Genomic DNA, 19,941 nt, shown 5'->3' with positions numbered 1-19,941 from the left:
TATTGTTAGATCGTATTTTGAGTTGAGTTTTTAGAGACTAAATAAATTATTTTACTTTTATTAACAAAAGTTTAAATTTTTAGACTTTTAAGGTTGTAGAGTTTTTTTTAATTAATTTTTTTAAAATGCTCTTATTTATTTCATTTCTTTAATAATAAATTTTTAGTATATTTATTTATTAAAATAATTTTATAATTTTAAATAAAAGACGTCATTAACAATCAAATAATTTTATAACACTTAAAAAGGCCTAATCCATCCTCTCAGTATACGTACTGTCTGTCACAATCCAACTTTTTTTTATTGGAATAATTCACAACTTGCCCCTTGACCAGCTACCTTTTTTCTTTTTTGATGCGCCTTGGATCGGCTACTTGATTATATATATATATACATATATATATATTGTCGCGGATTTCATTTGCTTTAATTATAGCGTAGGACACAATACAATAATTGAGCAAGTCTCACATGCTCTTGGATTTTTTAATTTGGCCTCATTCACCAACCATTCTCCGAGACCAATTTAAATATACTGTTCTTTTCCACTACTTAAAATAAAGTTTTTTTTTTTTTTATGAGGCCACGCCATATATTTTTTCTTATTTAACGGCATGATTATAAACTGGGAATTATCATAATAAAAATGAAACATGATTAATTAATTATTTAGTGTTAGCAGAAAGAATCGAGCTGGCCTGGTGGTTTGTTCAATCAGGATATGATAATTATATCCTTCCACTCCATGCATACTCTTCTATTTAATTATTTTCAAGTGCGGTTAAACTATATGATTTTAAACCCCATGATTTAAAAATATGTCTAAGTAAAAAAAATAAAGACACCCGCATTAGAAAAAAACTGAACACACATATAAACTACCACTAATTATACCAATTTACCTACGATTAAATTGTGAAAAACCAATAACTCAATATTTATGTAAAAAATTTAAGTCAAAATAAAATATACGAGTCATTATCTAGTAAACGATCTCTTAAATCATTAAGATAAGGGATAAACTAAAAGAGAATTAAAATACACACTCTAATATAGTGTATTATATTATATATATGAAGTAATTTTACACTGAGGGATCACTTACTTCAATCAAGTAAAAGACAAATTGAAAGTTTACAAAACACACTCCAAAACAGTATATTTTATTTTTTGGTATATTAAAATATGTATTTTTTACTTTTAATTTATCCTTTACTTTGCATGAAATTAAGTAATTCTCTTATTAGAAGGAGTGGGTGTGTAATTTTCTAAAAAATCTCTTAAGTTGTTAAGTAAGGAATAATATATTTTCAACACACACACACACACACACACACACATATATATATATAAAGCAATTTTCTAATATAAAAATCCTTAAATTATTAAAATACGAGATAACATATTTTCAACGTTACTCTTATCGAGTTTCTTCTATTATTTTTAGGGCTCCTTAACTTCAACATTTTACTTCAATTTTCATCCATTTAATCTATTCAATATTTTAATTAAACTATTTTAAAAATTCGGTTGAAATGATCTATTCATTTCAATAATAGAAGAATAAAGGTGACCCATTGCAGCTTTTTGACAAAAGAATATACACCTTTAGATTAAATGAAATGAAACGGATGAAAATTTAAGTCGATCATCTTAAGTTACATTTCTTTTTTCAATGAATGGTACAAAAATTTCAAATTAAGGAAACGAACCATAAAAACATTATGCATAAAAATAGAAAACTTGACCCAAAAAACAATTAAATAAATAAGACAATATATTTATGTGAGGAAACTTCTTTATTCGAAACATTTCAGGCACCAAATGTATAGCCATTGAATGCATAACGATATCAAAAGCAAAAGATTAAACATCTACATAATAGATCAAGGCATTTATTACTTAATTTGCTCGTCTATTCGCTTCTTATTTATTTTTTGGACCACTATGCTTGTGGTCTTCTTATTTATTTCGTGGACCCATTGATTCATACTTTATTTACACACGCAGTTGAGCCATATACAGCGGTTAATCTTACAATTATCAGACTTCAGCGGTAAATCTGTTATCTTTAACAAGCAATTGTTTCGTAATGTTATTTATACCTTTTTTTTTTTTTTTATCTGATGACATGGTATTTGATTACACTGTTCGTCTTTCTTGTTTACTATTATTTATTTTGTGGACCATGTTTCGCACATGCAATGATTTTTAACACTAGCCACTAATCTTACCTACTATTTTAGGATGAAATTTGAATCGTTGATCCGTTATCTATAGTATAGCACACACTATTATTTGGTAATGGCATTTATTACTTAATTTGCTCGTCCTTCGTATTTAGAATTATTTATTTTTTGAATCATGTATCACACATGCACTAACTTAACCATATAGAGCTGTTGACCTTCCCTACTTATTGTACGATTAAATTAGAACCACTGATCCATTATCTTTACCATGCACAACTTGTTACTTTGCCACGTTGGCACCGTAGTGTCGGCTACTTGATCTATATATATCAGATCAAACCAGAAATAAGAACTCGCTCAAGCACAACTACTTACCTTTTGAGTTTTGAATACGGTTCAGTCGAAGCCAGCAGAAATCTTTTGCCTTCCTGATTTGAAGATTATGGGAACTCCTTGCGCAGGTTTATACATAGGCCATGCATTTTCAAATAATTCTTATGTCATTTATAATTCTTATTTTAATATGTGTATTTGTGATTAAGTTTTATAACATGAATTTTTCAGTTCGAGTAGCAGGGAAGTCGCCTTTGTTGGGAGAACCTGTGCCTCTCGGTTCGAGCGGAGACTTCTAGTCTGGGTTGTGGTACAAGCTTAAAGGTGCCTCCCACAGTTGGGGCCCTCCCCAGGATACCTCATGGTCAAAACCAAAAAAAAAAAAATGAATTTTTCAGGTTATACCGATTGGTCGGAGGGTGTAGGTCCCCCATTTTTTTCACTTATTGCTGATGATGAAATTAATGGAAATATTGATCTTCTTGTGGTCCCGCAATATGGAAGAAATCTTGATCACACTGGTTAAGAATATGCAGTATTAGTCTCTTATGTTATGTTTAAGAAAATAAAAGTATGGGTATTGTTATTACCCGTCAATTGTATGATGGTCTCAGTTTGGTTCAGTTTAATTTGTAAGATCTCTTGATATATACAAGAGATTCTCTTTGTCTAGCTATTTATGTGTACCATGTTATTCTAAAAGAAAAATAAATAAAAAAATTTAATAATAATGATGATGATGAAATTAATGACAATAATAATAATTAAAATAATAAAATAAATAAATTTTAAATATAATAATGATAATAATATAATATTATTATTACATTATTATAAACAATAAAGGACCTATTTGCAAATAATTCAAAAAATTTGAGTTTTTTTTGATAAATTCCATGGGAACCAAAAAGAAAAAAATGATAGAACTTAATTGAGAGTAATTTAGAGATTATAAAAGTTTAATGGGAGTAAAATGGGTAGTTATAGAAATCGAATTCAGATTCCAAACACCTCGCTTTGGAATCAGAACTATGGTAGTGATTATCAAATTTGTGGGTCCGGCACTACTTCAGTTCCAATCCCAAACCTTAATTTTGCAAGTAAACATGTCATTGATTTTGATTCCAAATTTTCCATTTCGATTGTTGTACCATTAGTTGAAATATAATGAGAAGAGCAAGTGAGAAACAACAGAGATAAAATATTTTTAATGGGAGTAATTTGAGAAATAAATCGAATTAATCAAAATAGAGTATGGTGAAATAAAGAGTGATATCAAAAAAGTTTGAGGAGGGGGCACAAAAATGATAGAATGGGGCTGCGCCGTTTCTGTGGCTGTGCTATGGTCATTCTTATTACTAATATCCGCTACGCGTTAAGCGGGCTAGCTTGAGGATATGTTTTCTCATATTAAATTTGGATGCAGCGATTCCGCCAGCTTATATCACAGATTCACAAAAGTCCTCAGCAAAGAATAGAAATAGATATTGTGAAAAAAACGCAGCAGGGTTAATACAAGCGCACTGGATATTGTTTTGTTAAGTCAAATAGTAAGCAAATGCTATTTCTTAAAATAATACCAGTCAAGATACAGTAGTTGATACCATATTATTTCTCATTTGGACCAAAAAAATTGTGGGACGAGAAATCCGCTTGTCATTTATCAAACAGCGACAAACCAATGCATTTTCGGATGGGTATTAATGCTCATCCTATAGGAGAGAAACTAGGTGATTGAAGACCACGCGGAGAAAAAGAAGAAGAAAAAGATGATGCAAGTTAATAAGATGAAGACTTTTGAGTAAAAAGAAACACGTATTAATCAATTCATGAACAAAGAGCTAACATTGTAACAAGATCACGAAAGTAAATTAAAATTAGTTCCACATAACACATAATTCTCATGGAAAAATATAAGTCTGGCGGTCTTTTTAGCATCAACTCTCTCTCACTTCTATTTGAAACTAGGAAAAGGTGTTCCAAGAACAAATGTTTTTCATTCGTCCAATACCCAACAAAATTTGAGATTTTGTTAGAAAAGACAAAATAGTTTATTTAAGTTTCAAAAGCTCTATTAAATAAACAACCAAACAATAACGAAAATTAAAATAAGAGCTGATGAAATTAAATAAATACTTGACTTGTGATCATTAAATAAATCGTACCAAACAAGCACATAATCTCAAGGAAACCCCTCCCTAAATTCACGAAAGTTAGTGAATCCTCCTCGATGATCTGCTGTTTCTTCACTCTCCATTTACCAACCTTGAAAAAGCGAAAACGACAAACAAAAATGAAAACGATCTCCAATTACATTCATATCCCTTGCATTTTATACCCAGCACAGCAATGTTCACATCCCCAGCAGTATTATCCAGCGCAGCAATGGTCACATCCTTTGCAAAGATCACCATGGCAGCAATTTATACGTCCTTCACGGGAAATTTTAACAATGAAGCAATGATAAAATCCAGTGCCGCCAAGTCAGAGATTGCACGGACAATCACTGGAGATCTAACTTTCTTAATTTCCGTTTACGAATTAATTTGGTAATATATTAGTATTTTAGCTGAGGGAGAAAAAAATAGAATATGCTATGCAGCCTATTTTATTAATGAGAAAAAAAAAATTGATTGATAAAAGAGATTTGATGTGTATTTACACATAAAAGATGTCCTTTTGATTCTTTATCTTTTTATTGGGTGCAGTCAGTGACAAATCATGAAATTATCTGAACTTAGAGGAAGAAATTTGCTTAATGAACAACGATTTCATAGAAATATAAACAGAGTGCATGCCCTGCTTTTTAGTTTTGGGTATTTAAAAAGAAAAAAAAAACAAGGAAAATTTTGGACTTGATTAAAAAAAAATAGAGCTTATAATTAATTAATAAGAATAGGATTTGGATTCCCTACTAGTTTTCCCCCTCCTAATTTTTCTTTAGCTTTCAATAATCTAATCATAAAATTAATTTCTAGAAAAAAAAAATTGAAAGCTTAAGATTTCATTTTATATTGTAACCTAATTATTAATAATTAAATTCATTCAATTTGATTTTTAATGAGTTTATAAAGGGACACAATTTTATTTCCATACCCAACTCTTTCCTTCAACATCGATCCTTTCCTTTTTTTGAATCCCCGAGTTCCAATCAAGCAGTAAAAAGATAAAGAGAAATTATTTCCTTCTTAAAAACAACGTCTTTATAAATTCGTCGAGCAGAAAAAAAATTAGAAAGCTTAACTAAGACATTAATTTATTTTTATAAAATTTAAATATGTTTGAATATAAATCGAGAAAATAACTTATATATTTTTAATGATCAAATTAATTACAAGTAGGAAAATGTCATAAATACCCTTAATAGCTCCGAGACTTTAATAACTTTTATTAAAAAATGTAAAATTTACAAGTAGAGAAATAGAGAAAAATTGTAAATTAAATCATATAACTTGATAATTTTTTTTGAATTTCAATAAAGTTTAAGATTGCGGATCTGATCAGTAAGGCATCAAACCAAAAGAAGACACACACCCCGCAATCACAAATGACAAAACAAATCAACTTGTGATGAGCGTGAAATTGTTTTTTTTTAAAAAAAAAAAAATGGTCCTCACAGAAATCATAGAAAATCACGGATATGTCATTCTTATCCAACTAGAGGCTTTGGGAGATGCCAGCAGCTTCTCGTTGCAAGTTCTTCTAATTATATCTATGGCGCTTCAATTATGATTTGTGTGTGTGTGTGTGTGTATATTCAAAAAATCGAAAAACTTAAAAAGGACAGGGCTTATCCAACTAGAGGCTTTGTATGGTGAATATTGCTCTTCCGCAAACAGATATTTATGGTGACAGATATTTATGGTGACTTCCCTCTAAGGGTATAGGTGAGAACGCATGCCCTCAACATTTAGGATATGAGTTCCAAGTCCCCAAGGGGTGGGTAATGTTACTAGTATAAGAGAAGATTTAACCCTAATAATTATGGGAGTTGATATTAAATTATAATCCATCTATACATGTAATAAATGCATGTTTGATATAACTTATCTAATGCTTAAAAATATTTATTTCGTTTTTAAACAGCTTTTCAAAAATTTTGGTGTTGTTAGATCGTATTTTGAGTTGAGTTTTTAGAGACTAAATAAATTATTTTACTTTTATTAACAAAAGTTTAAATTTTTAGACTTTTAAGGTTGTAGAGGTTTTTTTAAAAAAATTAGATTTTTTTAAATACTCTTATTTATTTCATTTCTTTAATAATATATTTTTAGTATATTTATTTATTAAAATAATTTTATAATTTTAAATAAAAGACGTCATTAACAATCAAATAATTTTATAACAGTTAAAAGACCTAATCCATCCTCTCAGTATACGTACTGTCTGTCACAATCCAACTTTTTTTTATTGGAATAATTCACAACTTGCCCTTAGACCAGCTACCCTTTTTCTTTTTTGATGCGCTTTGGACCGGCTACTTGATTATATATATATATTGTCGCGGATTTCCTTTGCTTTAATTATAGCGTAGGACACACAATACAATAATTGAGCAAGTCTCACATGCTTTTGGATTTTTCGCGCAAATTTAATTTGGCCTCGTTCACCTACCATTCTCCGAGAACAATTTAAATATACTGTTCTTTTCCACTACTTAAAATAAAGTTTTTGTTATAAATTTGGAGATAATGGATGTTATAATTTAAAGGGATTGTATGTAAGTAATTATTTAATTGGGAATATGTAAGTAAGGAATACTCAAATAAAGATTGAAGAAAACAAGTAAAATGCCTTGAGCGAGGAATTGAAATTGTCTTTATTCATTAACAAAGAAAGGGTTTATATAGGCATTACAAGGTGGAGTTATTCATAATTATTAATTATAAAAAAGGATAATGGGAAGAGCAATAAGATGATAATGTGAGAGCCTTATTTTGGTGGGAGGGCATTATTTTGGTGGAATCCACCATGATTTACAACACTCCCCCTTGAATTCACCAATTATTTATTAGATGTGCTCCCCCTGATGACATTGGATACTGCCTCATTAAAAACCTTTGCCAGTAAAAATCCAGTGGAAAAACCTGGTCAAAAAGAAAAAAGAGTATGGTACATATGTGTCCAATATTACTATGATTCTTCTCTTGTAAGATCACGCTCCTTTTGTTGAGTGCTCTTCCTAAAGGCAACATGCATTAATTTATCAGTTTGTTAAAACGACGCATGCCGATACCATATACGATTTTTTCGAATGTAGATGTAGGTAGAGCTTTTGTAAACATATCAGCTAAATTTTCCGTGGAGCGTATCTGTTTGATATCAATCTTCTTGTTCTATTGGAGCTCATGAGTGTAGAAGAATTTCGGCGAAATATGTTTTGTTCTGTCCTCTTTAATGTATCCTCCTCTGAGTTGAGCTATACATGCAGCATTATCTTCATATATCACTGTTGGGATATCTGAACTTGAAGATATTCTACAGGTACTTTGAATATGATGGATTACAGATCGCAACCATATGCATTCTCGACTTGCTTCATGTAGTGCAAGAATTTCAGAATGGTTGGAGGATGTTGCAACGAGAGTCTGTTTTGTAGACTTCCAAGAAATTGATGTACCATTGAAAGTAAAAACATATTCTGTTTGTGAACGAGGTTTAAGAAAATAAATAAAAAAAGTATTGTGTATCAGTTTGTTAACGTCGATTAACTTTGTCTAGCTATATATCTACTATCAGCTTAATTATGCTGTCTCTTCTTCAATATTTTTCTTAAACAAACTCCGCATAGTGGTTAGCTAATTCTTGCAAAGAACTCAAATAACGTTTATGTATTGTAAAATGTATTTATTTATTACACTGATTTAAATACTATATTTATATTTATTATAGAACAATAGATTGAAATTAATTTTCGTTGGCTAAATAGAACCAAAGAGTGAAATAATCAAAAGGGCCATTTGTGTGTCTATTTTTTAAACATTAGGGGTCTTTGTCTATATCTAAATAAATTATGACTAAAAACATAGGGACTGTAAACGCACGAACATTTTCGCACCGCCATGCTCTCTCGAAACCCATGCTCATAGAACTACTTCTATTAAATGCTAAAGAAGAGTTTAATTGTGATAACTAAAATGCTTATTTACATCTGACAAGCGCGTAAATCAGTTGGCATAGAGTTGTTTTAACTTAACCAAAGTCCTCAGTTCGAGACTTGGGAGTACAGTTGTGTTAAATACTTGTTGGGAGAGCTTTGGCGCCTCAATGGTCCTGCCTGTCTCGAATCTAAATTAGTCGGGGCCCAATGTAGTCTTTAGATACCAGATAGTTTAATACACCAAAAAAAAAAAAATACTTATTTACTTTAGTTATTATTTTTCAAATAATTAACTATAATCGACTATTTTAAAGCTTTACAAGGATAGTTAGATTTGATGTTGAATAGAAAGAGAATTAAGGGTTTAGTAAACCAAAAACATTACACGCCTCTCGTACTGACATAAAAGAAAAATTATAATAATAACAGAAAAATATAAAAAATAAAGAAGGAAAAGAAAGATATAAAAATGAAATTAACTTTCAGCTGTTAAGTAAAACTATTACAAAATTTCGTTCTTTGCTCTCATAAAAAGGAAGAAAGCCAGTCCTTCCAATGCACTGTGTTCGGTAGTGGTACTAATTACTTAATTTGTTCGTCTTTCTTATTTACAACTATTTATTTTTTGGACCATATTTCGCCCGTGCAATAATTTAACAATATAGAGCCCTTAATCTTACCTACTTATTGTACGATTAAATTAGAACCGTTGATCCATTATCTTTACCATGCACGACTTGTTTATTTGATACGTGGCACCGTAGTGTCGGCTACTTGATCTACTTGATCTATATGTATCGTCAGTTCGCTTCTTATTTATTTTTTAGACCACTATGCTTGTGGTCTTCTTATTTATTTCCTGGACCCATTCATTCATACTTTATTTACACATGCAGTTGAACCATATATAGCCGTTAATCTTACAATTATCAGACTTCAGCGGTAAATCTGTTATCTTTACCAAGCAATTGTTTCGTAATGGTATGTATACCTTTCTTTTTTTCTTTTTATCTGATGACATGGTATTTGATTACTTTATTCGTCTTTCTTGTTTACTACTATTTATTTTGTGGACCATGTTTCGCACATGCAATGATTTAACACTAACCGTTAATCTTACCTACTTATTGTATGATGAAATCTGAATGGTTGATCCATTATCTATAGTATACCACGCACTATTATTTGGTAATTGCATTTATTACTTTATTTGCTCGTGTCCTTCGTATTTAGAATTATTTATTTTTTGAATCATGTATCACACATGCACTAACTTAACCATATAGAGCTGTTGACCTTCCCTACTTATTGTACGATTAAATTAGAACCATTGATCCATTATCTTTACCATGCACAACTTGTTACTTTGCCACGTTGGCACCGTAGTGTCGGCTACTTGATCTATATATATCAGATCAAACCAGAAATAAGAACTCGCTCAAGCACAACTACTTACCTTTTGAGTTTTGAATACGGTTCAGTCGAAGCCAGCAGAAATCGTTTGCCTTCCTGATTTGAAGATTATGGGAACTCCTTGCGCAGGTTTATACATAGGCCATCCATTTTCAAATAAATGTCATTTATAATTCTTATTTTAATATGTGTATTTGTGATTAAGTTTTATAACATGAATTTTTCAGGTTATACCGATTGGTCGGAGGGGCTTATAGCCACAACTTTTTCACTTATTGCTGATGATGAAATTAATGGAAATATTGATCTTCTTGTGGTCCCGCAATATGGAAGAAACCCTAATCACACTGGTTAAGAATATGCAGTATTAGTCTCTTATGTTATGTTTAAGAAAATAAAAGTATGGGTACTGTTATTACCCGTCAATTGTATGATGGTCTCAATTTGGTTCAATTTAACTTGTAAGATCTCTTGATATATATAAGAGATTCTCTTTGTCTAGCTATTTATGTGTACCATGTTTTCCTAAAAGAAAAATAAAAAAAAAATTAATAATAATGATGATGAAATGATGATGATGATGAAATTAATGACAATAATAATAATTAAAATAATAAAATAAATAAATTTTAAATATAATAATGATAATAATATAATATTATTATTACATTATTATAAACAATAAAGGACCTATTTGCAAATAATTCAAGAAATTTGAGTTTGTTTGATAAATTCCATGGGAACCAAAAAGAAAAAAATGACATAACTTACTTGAGAGTAATTTAGAGATTATAAAAGTTTAATGGGAGTAAAATGGGTAGTTATAGAAATCGAATTCAGATTCCAAACCCCTCGCTTTGGAATCAGAGCTATGGTAGTGATTCTCAAATTTGTGGGTCCGACACTACTTCAATTCCAATCCCAAACCTTAATTTTGCAAGTAAACATGTCATTGATTTTGATTCTAAATTTTCCATTTCGATTGTTGTACCATTAGTTGAAATATAATGAGAAGAGCAAGTGAGAAACAATAGAGATAAAATATTTTTAATGGGAGTAATTTGAGAAATAAATCGAATTAATCAAAATAGAGTATGGTGAAATAAAGAGTGATATCAAAAAAGTTTGAGGAGGGGGCACAAAAATGATAGAATGGGGCTGCGCCGTTTCTGTGGCTGTGCTATGGTCATTCTTATTACTAATATCCGCTACGCGTTAAGCGGGCTAGCTTGAGGATATGTTTTCTCATATTAAATTTGGATGCAGCGATTCCGCCAGCTTATATCACAGATTCACAAAAGTCCTCAGCAAAGAATAGAAATAGATATTGTGAAAAAAACGCAGCAGGGTTAATACAAGCGCACTGGATATTGTTTTGTTAAGTCAAATAGTAAGCAAATGCTATTTCTTAAAATAATACCAGTCAAGATACAGTAGTTGATACCATATTATTTCTCATTTGGACCAAAAAAATTGTGGGACGAGAAATCCGCTTGTCATTTATCAAACAGCGACAAACCAATGCATTTTCGGATGGGTATTAATGCTCATCCTATAGGAGAGAAACTAGGTGATTGAAGACCACGCGGAGAAAAAGAAGAAGAAAAAGATGATGCAAGTTAATAAGATGAAGACTTTTGAGTAAAAAGAAACAAGTATTAATCAATTCATGAACAAAGAGCTAACATTGTAACAAGATCACGAAAGTAAATTAAAATTAGTTCCACATAACACATAATTCTCATGGAAAAATATAAGTCTGGCGGTCTTTTTAGCATCAACTCTCTCTCTCACTTCTGTTTGAAACTAGGAAAAGGTGTTCAAGAACAAATGTTTTTCATTCGTCCTATGCCCAAAAAAATTTGAGGTTTTGTTAAAAAAGACAAAATAACTTATTTAAATTTCAAATGCTCTATTAAATAAACAACTAAACAATAACGAAAATTAAAATAAGAGCTGATGATATTAAATAAGTACTTCACTTGTGACCATTAAATAAGTCGTACCAAACAAGCACATAATCTCAAGGAAACCCCTCTCTAAATTCACGAAAGTTAGTGAATCCTCCTCGATGATCTGCTGTTTCTTCACTCTCCATTTACCAACCTTGAAAAAGCGAAAACGACAAACAAAAATGAAAACGATCTCCAATTACATTCATATCCCTTGCATTTTATACCCAGCACAGCAATGTTCACATCCCCAGCAGTATTATCCAGCGCAGCAATGGTCACATCCTTTGCAAAGATCACCATGGCAGCAATTTATACGTCCTTCACGGGAAATTTTAACAACGAAGCATTGATAAAATCCAGTGCCGCCAAGTCAGAGATTGCACGGACAATCACTGGAGATCTAACTTTCTTAATTTCCGTTTACGAATTAATTTGGTAATATATTAGTATCTTAGCTGAGGGAGAAAATAGAATATGCTATACAGCCTATTTTATTAATAATAATAAAATTTTGATTGATAAAAGAGATTTGATGTGTATTTACACATAAAATATGTCCTTTTGATTCTTTATCTTTTTATTGGGTGCAGTCAGTGACAAATCATGAAATTATCTGAACTTAGAGGAAGAAATTTGCTTAATGAACAACGATTTCATAGAAATATAAACAGAGTGCATGCCCTGTTTTTTAGTTTTGGGTATTTAAAAAGAAAAAAAAAAAACAAGGAAATACACATATAGTCAAGTCACTGACTGCACCATCCGTGTATAAATATAAAACTGCCTTTATTTGAGCCAAGTCATCGAAAGCTCCCTTTATACGCTCGTTCTGCCCTTTCGCTCTCTTCTACAGCTAGTCATAAATATGCACTTTGCTTTCATTTTCGCCCAACCAATAATTACTTAAAAGCTTGATTGATTTATACTTGGCACATGGACGACACCACCTACGTGACCATCAAAGTTCATGGCTCAAGTCTCAGCTGCCCCTTTAACTGAGATTAATTCTCAAACAATGGGCTTTATGTTGCAAGATGGCATAATTAAAGGCTAACACGTGGGGCGGACAATGTATCACAAGAAGTGAATGGAAAAGAAATAATAGATTTCATAATCGTGAAGATCTGTAGAAGTTGGACAAAAGCATGATGGATTAATTGATATCGCTTCCAAGTTTCAACTAAACATCCTCCCATATGCCACGCTAATTGTGTCTGTGTCTGTAAAATTATTTATTAAAAAGAAAAATAGCTAACATATATAATTAATTGTAATTACAAAATTCGGGATGATGTTGTGGTAACAATTAATTAAGGCATGATGGGAGGGAGCAGATAAATCATTGAATGTTAGGCATTATTGCGGGAAATGTAATGAAGTTGTACGTTCAGTTGTTTGATTTATATCGTAGCGGGTTTCCCTTCGAGAGGCCGGTAATTAAGAGTAGGTCATGCAAAATGCCATCAATGGTTAATCAATTAATTAATTACTTCTCCAGGCTGTTAATACGCACGCACATGGAAAGTTAATAAATTCAGGACGAGTATGGTAGAATTGAAATGAGTGAACATGAACGATAGCATCAAGATGGAGTAACCTTAGCTAATTTAACAACGAATTAATTAGTGCTAATCAAATTACAAGTTTCAATTAATTTATTTATTAATGCATATGCATGGATGCAGCAGTGCAGACTTAAGGCTTAATAATGGCACCCTCGATTGTACGCGCCGTTAGGTGGGCAATGTTCACCCCTTTTGGAACCCTGGGGAGGAGGGGTACAAGAGCGATAGGCTGGGCCTTGGCCTTTTCCGCAATCGAACACCGGAGGCAGCTTCAAGGATTTCATATTCAATACGTTTGTTGCAGTCGCGGCAGCAGCCAATTCCGATTCTGGATCATCATAAAAGAACAACACATCAGGATCAATATGGAAATTAGTAATGTTGGTGCCGTTGCCTGCAGCACAAGATTGATTCGCTGTGAAGAAGAGTATCATCATAACTATGTGTTAGGGAATTGGTAGGTGCAGCAGGACCACAGCTAAAATAAAATTGGAAATAAAATAAAGAACAAGCACAATAGAGGACACCAAAAATTACGTGGTTCGTCTTTTAGCCTACATCCACGGGCGAAGACAGAATGAAATATTTTACTAGTGAAAAGGAGTTACAAGTATTGTAGTATTTTAGCTCACTTCCCAAAACCCCAATACACCCAAACTCTCTAACTCACTAGACACTCAAGAGTTTATTAAACTCTTAAAACTCTCAACTCTAAAGGAAGACAATGCTTCTCTCTCGATGGAATTAGATGCTAAAAACCAAATGAAGAGCTCCCTTTATATAGCCAAAATTGGCTTTTAAAATATTATTATATTTTAAACCGCCTTTGATTTTTCTTCATTCTTCTTCCTCTTTTGCAGCTGCCAAAGTCTTCTTTCTTCCTCAACAATTTCGGCATTTTCAATCTTCAAAGCCGTGTGCAAAAAACTTGTTTATTCAAAGCTTCTAGATGCATTCAAAGCTTCTAGATGCAGCCAATATTGACATTCTCCCACTTGGAGATTAAATTGAAAAATCAATCAATCTCCACACCATCCTTTCTGCTTCGCCATAATCATGTTGCCTACGTTTCTGCTAGGCCACAAGAGGATCTACTCCAGACAAACTTATCAGTATTTATCGGCTTGGTCAAAACATCTGCTAGGTTCTCTTTGGTATGGATTTTCTGCAAATCCACACTTCCATCTTCCACTACTTCACGAACGAAGTGATACTGGACTCCTATGTGCTTTGTCCTGGAATGAAAGGCTGGATTCCTTGCAATGTGCAAGGCACTCTGACTGTCACAAAACACAGGAATTTTCTGTTGTTTGTGCCCGAGCTCCTCCAATAATCTTTGTATCCAAATAGCTTCCTTGCAAGCTTGTGTAGCTGCCATGTATTCTGCTTCTGTTGTAGATAAAGCCACAACGGTCTGCAGTTTTGAAACCCAGCTTACAGCTGCTCCCGCAAGTGTAAACACATAACCAGTAGTGGATTTCCTTTTATCAAGGTCTCCTGCAAAATCTGAATCTACATAGCCTCTGACAGTAAACTCTGATCCTCCATAACATAATGCAACATCTGAGGTTCCTCTGATGTATCTCAGAATCCTCTTCACAGCTATCCAATGCTCTCCACCAGGATTCGCCATGTATCGACTGACTGCTCCCACTGCTTGTGCAATGTCCGGTCTTGTACATATCATAGCGAACATTAAACTTCCCACCGCTGATGCATACGGTACTCGAGACATCTCCTTCCTCTCTGCTTCATTACTAGGACACATACTTGAGGATAATTTGAAATTAACAGGAAGTGGGGTAGAAATTAACTTACAATCTTGCATGTTGAAGCGCCGCAAGATTTTCTTCAAATAATTCTTCTGCGAAAGCCAAATCTTCTTGTTATTTCTGTCTCGGTGAATTTGCATCCCTAGAATCTTGTTTGCTGGTCCCAAGTCCTTCATTTCAAACTCCCTAGCCAACTGTGCCTTCAATTCTTGGATTCGATCTTTGTTGGGACCTGCTACCAACATGTCATCCACATACAACAACAAAATGATGAAATCATTATCTTCAAACCTCTTGTAATATGCACAATGGTCTGAACTGAGTCTGTTGTATCCAAGGCTCATGATGAAGGAATCAAATCTCTTATACCAACACCTCGGCGCCTGTTTGAGACCGTATAGAGATTTGTTCAACCTGCAAACCAAGTTCTCCTTTCCTGTTTCTGCAAAACCTTCTGGTTGGAGCATATATATTTCTTCTTCAAGTTCTCCATGAAGAAATGCAGTTTTCACATCTAACTGCTCTAGATGTAGGTCAAATGTGGCACACATTGCCAAGACTATTCTGACTGTTGTGAGTCGAACCACCGGAGAAAATATCTCATTGAAGTCAATACCTTCTTTCTGAGCATATCCTTTCACCACCAATCTCGCACGATACCGCTCCACTTGGTCATTACCATCACGTTTGATCTTGTAGACCCATTTGTTTCCAATGGCTTTTCTTCCACGTGGTAGTGGTACAAGTTCCCATGTCTTGTTCTTGTGTAGAGCTTCAATTTCTTCCTGCATTGCTGTCATCCACAAAGCAACATCTGAACTGTTTAAAGCTTCATGGAAAGTTGAAGGCTCTCCATCCTCTGTTAGAAGACAGTATGCAACATTGATCTCTGTGACATACTCCGAGTGCCACGTTGGCGGTCGTCTCTCACGAGTTGACCGACGAACTTCTGGAGCCTCGGACTCGACTGGTTCTTGTTCCTCGTGCTCTGGTGCTGCTTCAGAAGAATCTGAATTTTCTGGATTATTTTCGACATATACTGGCACAGTCTCAGACTTTTCTTTTACAGTGCCATCATCTCCATCTTTTCTTTGCAGTTGATCTTCTACAAAGATAACATCTCTGCTGATGACGATCTTATGGGCAGTGGGGTCCCACAGACGATACCCCTTTACTCCATCAGCATACCCCAAGAAGATACATCTTCTAGATTTTGCATCCAGCTTTGTTCTTTCTTGGGCATTGTACATCACGTACATAGGACATCCAAATGCATGTAGGTAGGAATAATCAGCTGGCTTTCCAGTCCACATCTCCATCGCTGTCTTCAACCCAATAGCTGTAGATGGCGACCGATTTACTATATAACAGGCAGTTTTGGCTGCTTCTGCCCAGAATGAATTGGGTAGACCAGCAGTCCTCAACATAGCTCTTATTCTTTCTGTAAGAGTTCTGTTCATCCGTTCTGCCACTCCATTTTGTTGAGGAGTGTATGCCACCGTGAACTGTCTCTGAATACCTTCTTGCTTACAGAAAGCAAGAAACTCGCCGTCTGTATATTCTCCACCATTATCTGTCCTCAAGCACTTGATCTTTTTACCAGATTCAAGTTCCACCCACGCTTTGTATTCTTTAAACACAGGAAATACATCTGACTTTTTCTTAATTGGATACACCCAACATCTTCTGGAATAATCATCAATGAAAGTCACCATGTACTTTGCACCTCCCATGGATATATCCGGTGATTCCCAAACATCAGAATGAATCAAGTCGAGAATGCATTTACTTCTAGCAATAGATCTACTGAATTTTAATCTATGCTGCTTACTTGTAACACAATGCTCGCAAAATGGTAAACTTACCGATTTGAGCCCTGGAAGCAATTTTCGCTCAGAGAGAATCTTCAAACCTTGTTCCGACATGTGGCCAAGTTTGAGATGCCACATCATCGTTGACTCTTCTCCATTTGATGCGACACACGCATCAGCCTCCTGTAGTGTTTCTCCTTTAAGCATGAATAGATTAGCACCGATCTTTTCTACCTTCATCAATACAAGCGCGCCTTTAACGATCTTCATAATTCCATTCTCCACATGAGTTTTGTACCCATGACTATCCATTTGTCCCAAAGACAATAGATTTTTCTTCAGGCCGTTGACATGTCGTACCTCTCCAATTGTGCGAATTGTACCATCAAACATTTTTATTTTGATAGTACCAATACCAGCGATCTCCAAGGCATGATCGTTACCCATATATACAGATCCTCCTGAGATAGGTTCATATGTGTGGAACCATTCTCTCCTAGAGGTCATGTGCCAGGTAGCTCCTGAGTCTATAAGCCAGACATCAGAAAGTCGTTTTCTGCCTTCTGAAACAGTTGTTGCCTCACTGTAGAGAATTTCGCCATCATCCGAGGTACTTGCTACACACCCCTGAGCATTTGATGTCTCAGGTTCTTTGCCCTCTCTTCTCTTCTGGTTACTCCAACATTCTTTCTTAACGTGCCCTTTCTTGCCACAGTTGTAGCATTTAACATTCTTCTTACCTCTGAATTTTGATCTACCCTGATTTTGACTCCCACTGGGGCCACGTTCCGTTGATCTCCCTCTCGTCACTGATAGCGCCTCCGCTTGCTGCGAACTTGCTTGTCTGTTTTCCTTATTTTTCCGCCTGCTCTCCTCATTTAATACGGAGGCTGCAACATCGTCGAAAACTAGACTCTCCACTGGATTGTTGTTCGTTAGGTTGATGATGAGTTGATCATACGAATCTGGTAGACTTTGAAGTAGAAGCTCTGCACGTTCATTTTCCTCTATATTATGACCCAACGTTGTGAGTTGTGAAAATAGAGTCTTCAATGTGTTGATGTGGTCGGTCACCATTGTAGATTCTGCCATTCGAAGAGTATAGAGTTTTCTCTTCAAGAAGATTTTGTTGTGTAGTGACTTGGCCTCATACAATTTTGTGAGAGTATCCCATATTTCCTTCGCTGTGTTTTTCTCTGCCACACTGGATAATACTCCGTCTGCAAGTGCCAAGTGTAGATCAGAAATGGCGTTGCCGTCTACCTCGTTCCACTTGTCATCAGTTATCTCCATGGGTCTTTCTCCAATTGCTGCCAAGCAATTATTTTTCCTCAATACAGCTTTCATCTTCATTTTCCACAACGAAAAATTATTTCCGTTAAATTTCTCAATTTCATACTTTGCCGCCATTTTGTTGATAAATACTGCACACAAGCAAGTATACCACCTTGAATAGTTGTGAGTATGTGTAAGAATGCACACCAGGAAAGTTCCCAGGAAAGACTGGAGGGGTCACAATGGTCCCACTTAAAACCCAGACTCCTTAAGCTCTTATCGCCTTTGTGACAGAACTTTCCTAGACATGTACAAAACCACACAGTTGCTTTACTCACACCACTATTCCCTGCTTTGCACCGCAAAATTCTTGGATCGCTTCCACCGCTTCACGTGAATAGTACCGTATACGTGAATAGTTCAGTCTATGTGAACAACACCGTGTACATGAACAGTACCGTATACGTGTACGGTGCCGTATACGTGAATAGTACCCCTTACGTGAACAGTTCCTGACTCCAAAAATACAACCAATAGCTCTGATACCACTGTTAGGGAATTGGTAGGTGCAGCAGGACCACAGCTAAAATAAAATTGGAAATAAAATAAAGAACAAGCACAATAGAGGACACCAAAAATTACGTGGTTCGGCTTTTAGCCTACATCCACGGGCGAAGACAGAATGAAATATTTTACTAGTGAAAAGGAGTTACAAGTGTTGTAGTATTTTAGCTCACTTCCCAAAACCCCAATACACCCAAACTCTCTAACTCACTAGACACTCAAAAGTTTATTAAACTCTTAAAACTCTCAACTCTAAAGGAAGACAATGCTTCTCTCTCGATGGAATTAGATGCTAAAAACCAAATGAAGAGCTCCCTTTATATAGCCAAAATTGGCTTTTAAAATATTATTATATTTTAAACCGCCTTTGATTTTTCTTCATTCTTCTTCCTCTTTTGCAGCTGCCAAAGTCTTCTTTCTTCCTCAACAATTTCGGCATTTTCAATCTTCAAAGCCGTGTGCAAAAAACTTGTTTATTCAAAACTTCTAGATGCATTCAAAGCTTCTAGATGCAGCCAATATTGACACTATGATCGCTGCTAAGACACCACCTCCCAATCCCATCACATTATTATTTCCCATGCTTTTTTTTTTTTTTTTCCTGTGCACAACTCTTACTGACTACTTTTTCAAGCTTGTTTGGGAGATGCCAGCAGCTTCTCTCGTTGCAAGTTCTCCTAATTATATCGATGGCGCTTCAATTATGATTTGTGTGCGTGTGTGTGTGTGTGTGTATTCAAAAAATCGAAAAAAAAAGTTAAAAGGAGAGGGCTTATCCAACTAGAGGTTTTGTATGGTGAATATTGCTCTTCCGTAAACAGATATTTATGGCAAAGTAACCGTCATAGATAAGTGACTTCCCTCTAGGGGCATAGGTGAGAACGCATGCCCTCAACATTTAGGATATGAGTTCCAAGTCCCCAGGGGCTGGGTAATGTTCCTCGTATAAGTGCATGTTTAA

The 19,941-nt window shown here is 34.3% G+C and overlaps 3 long non-coding RNA genes across 4 annotated transcripts in view; 2 read left to right on the top strand and 1 right to left on the bottom strand.

Annotated features, from left to right (window-relative positions):
• LOC102613525 (uncharacterized) overlaps positions 1 to 3,256 on the top strand; it is a 15,603-nt gene extending 12,347 nt beyond the window's left edge. Inside the window, exons 1-2 of one of the 2 annotated variants that reach the window (XR_008055000.1) lie at positions 2,387 to 2,653; positions 2,924 to 3,256. This is a non-coding gene — a long non-coding RNA (uncharacterized LOC102613525). Of the gene's footprint in view, positions 1 to 2,386; positions 2,654 to 2,923 lie in introns of those variants that run through there. The other variant, XR_008055002.1, reaches the window with a different exon arrangement.
• The window catches only part of LOC127902590 (uncharacterized), a 21,006-nt gene extending 1,065 nt beyond the window's left edge, over positions 1 to 19,941 (bottom strand). The window contains exon 1 of the long non-coding RNA XR_008055004.1: positions 19,532 to 19,941. This is a non-coding gene — a long non-coding RNA (uncharacterized LOC127902590). The remainder of the gene's footprint in view (positions 1 to 19,531) is intronic.
• On the top strand, positions 9,938 to 10,539 carry LOC127902589 (uncharacterized). The gene is made up of 2 exons (XR_008055003.1): positions 9,938 to 10,167; positions 10,266 to 10,539. It is a non-coding gene; the product is annotated as an uncharacterized LOC127902589 (long non-coding RNA).

The sequence above is a fragment of the Citrus sinensis genome, chromosome 5, assembly GCF_022201045.2.
Source record: "Citrus sinensis cultivar Valencia sweet orange chromosome 5, DVS_A1.0, whole genome shotgun sequence".
Taxonomy (NCBI): Eukaryota; Viridiplantae; Streptophyta; class Magnoliopsida; order Sapindales; family Rutaceae; genus Citrus; species Citrus sinensis.
This window is presented reverse-complemented; position numbering and strand designations above follow the sequence as displayed.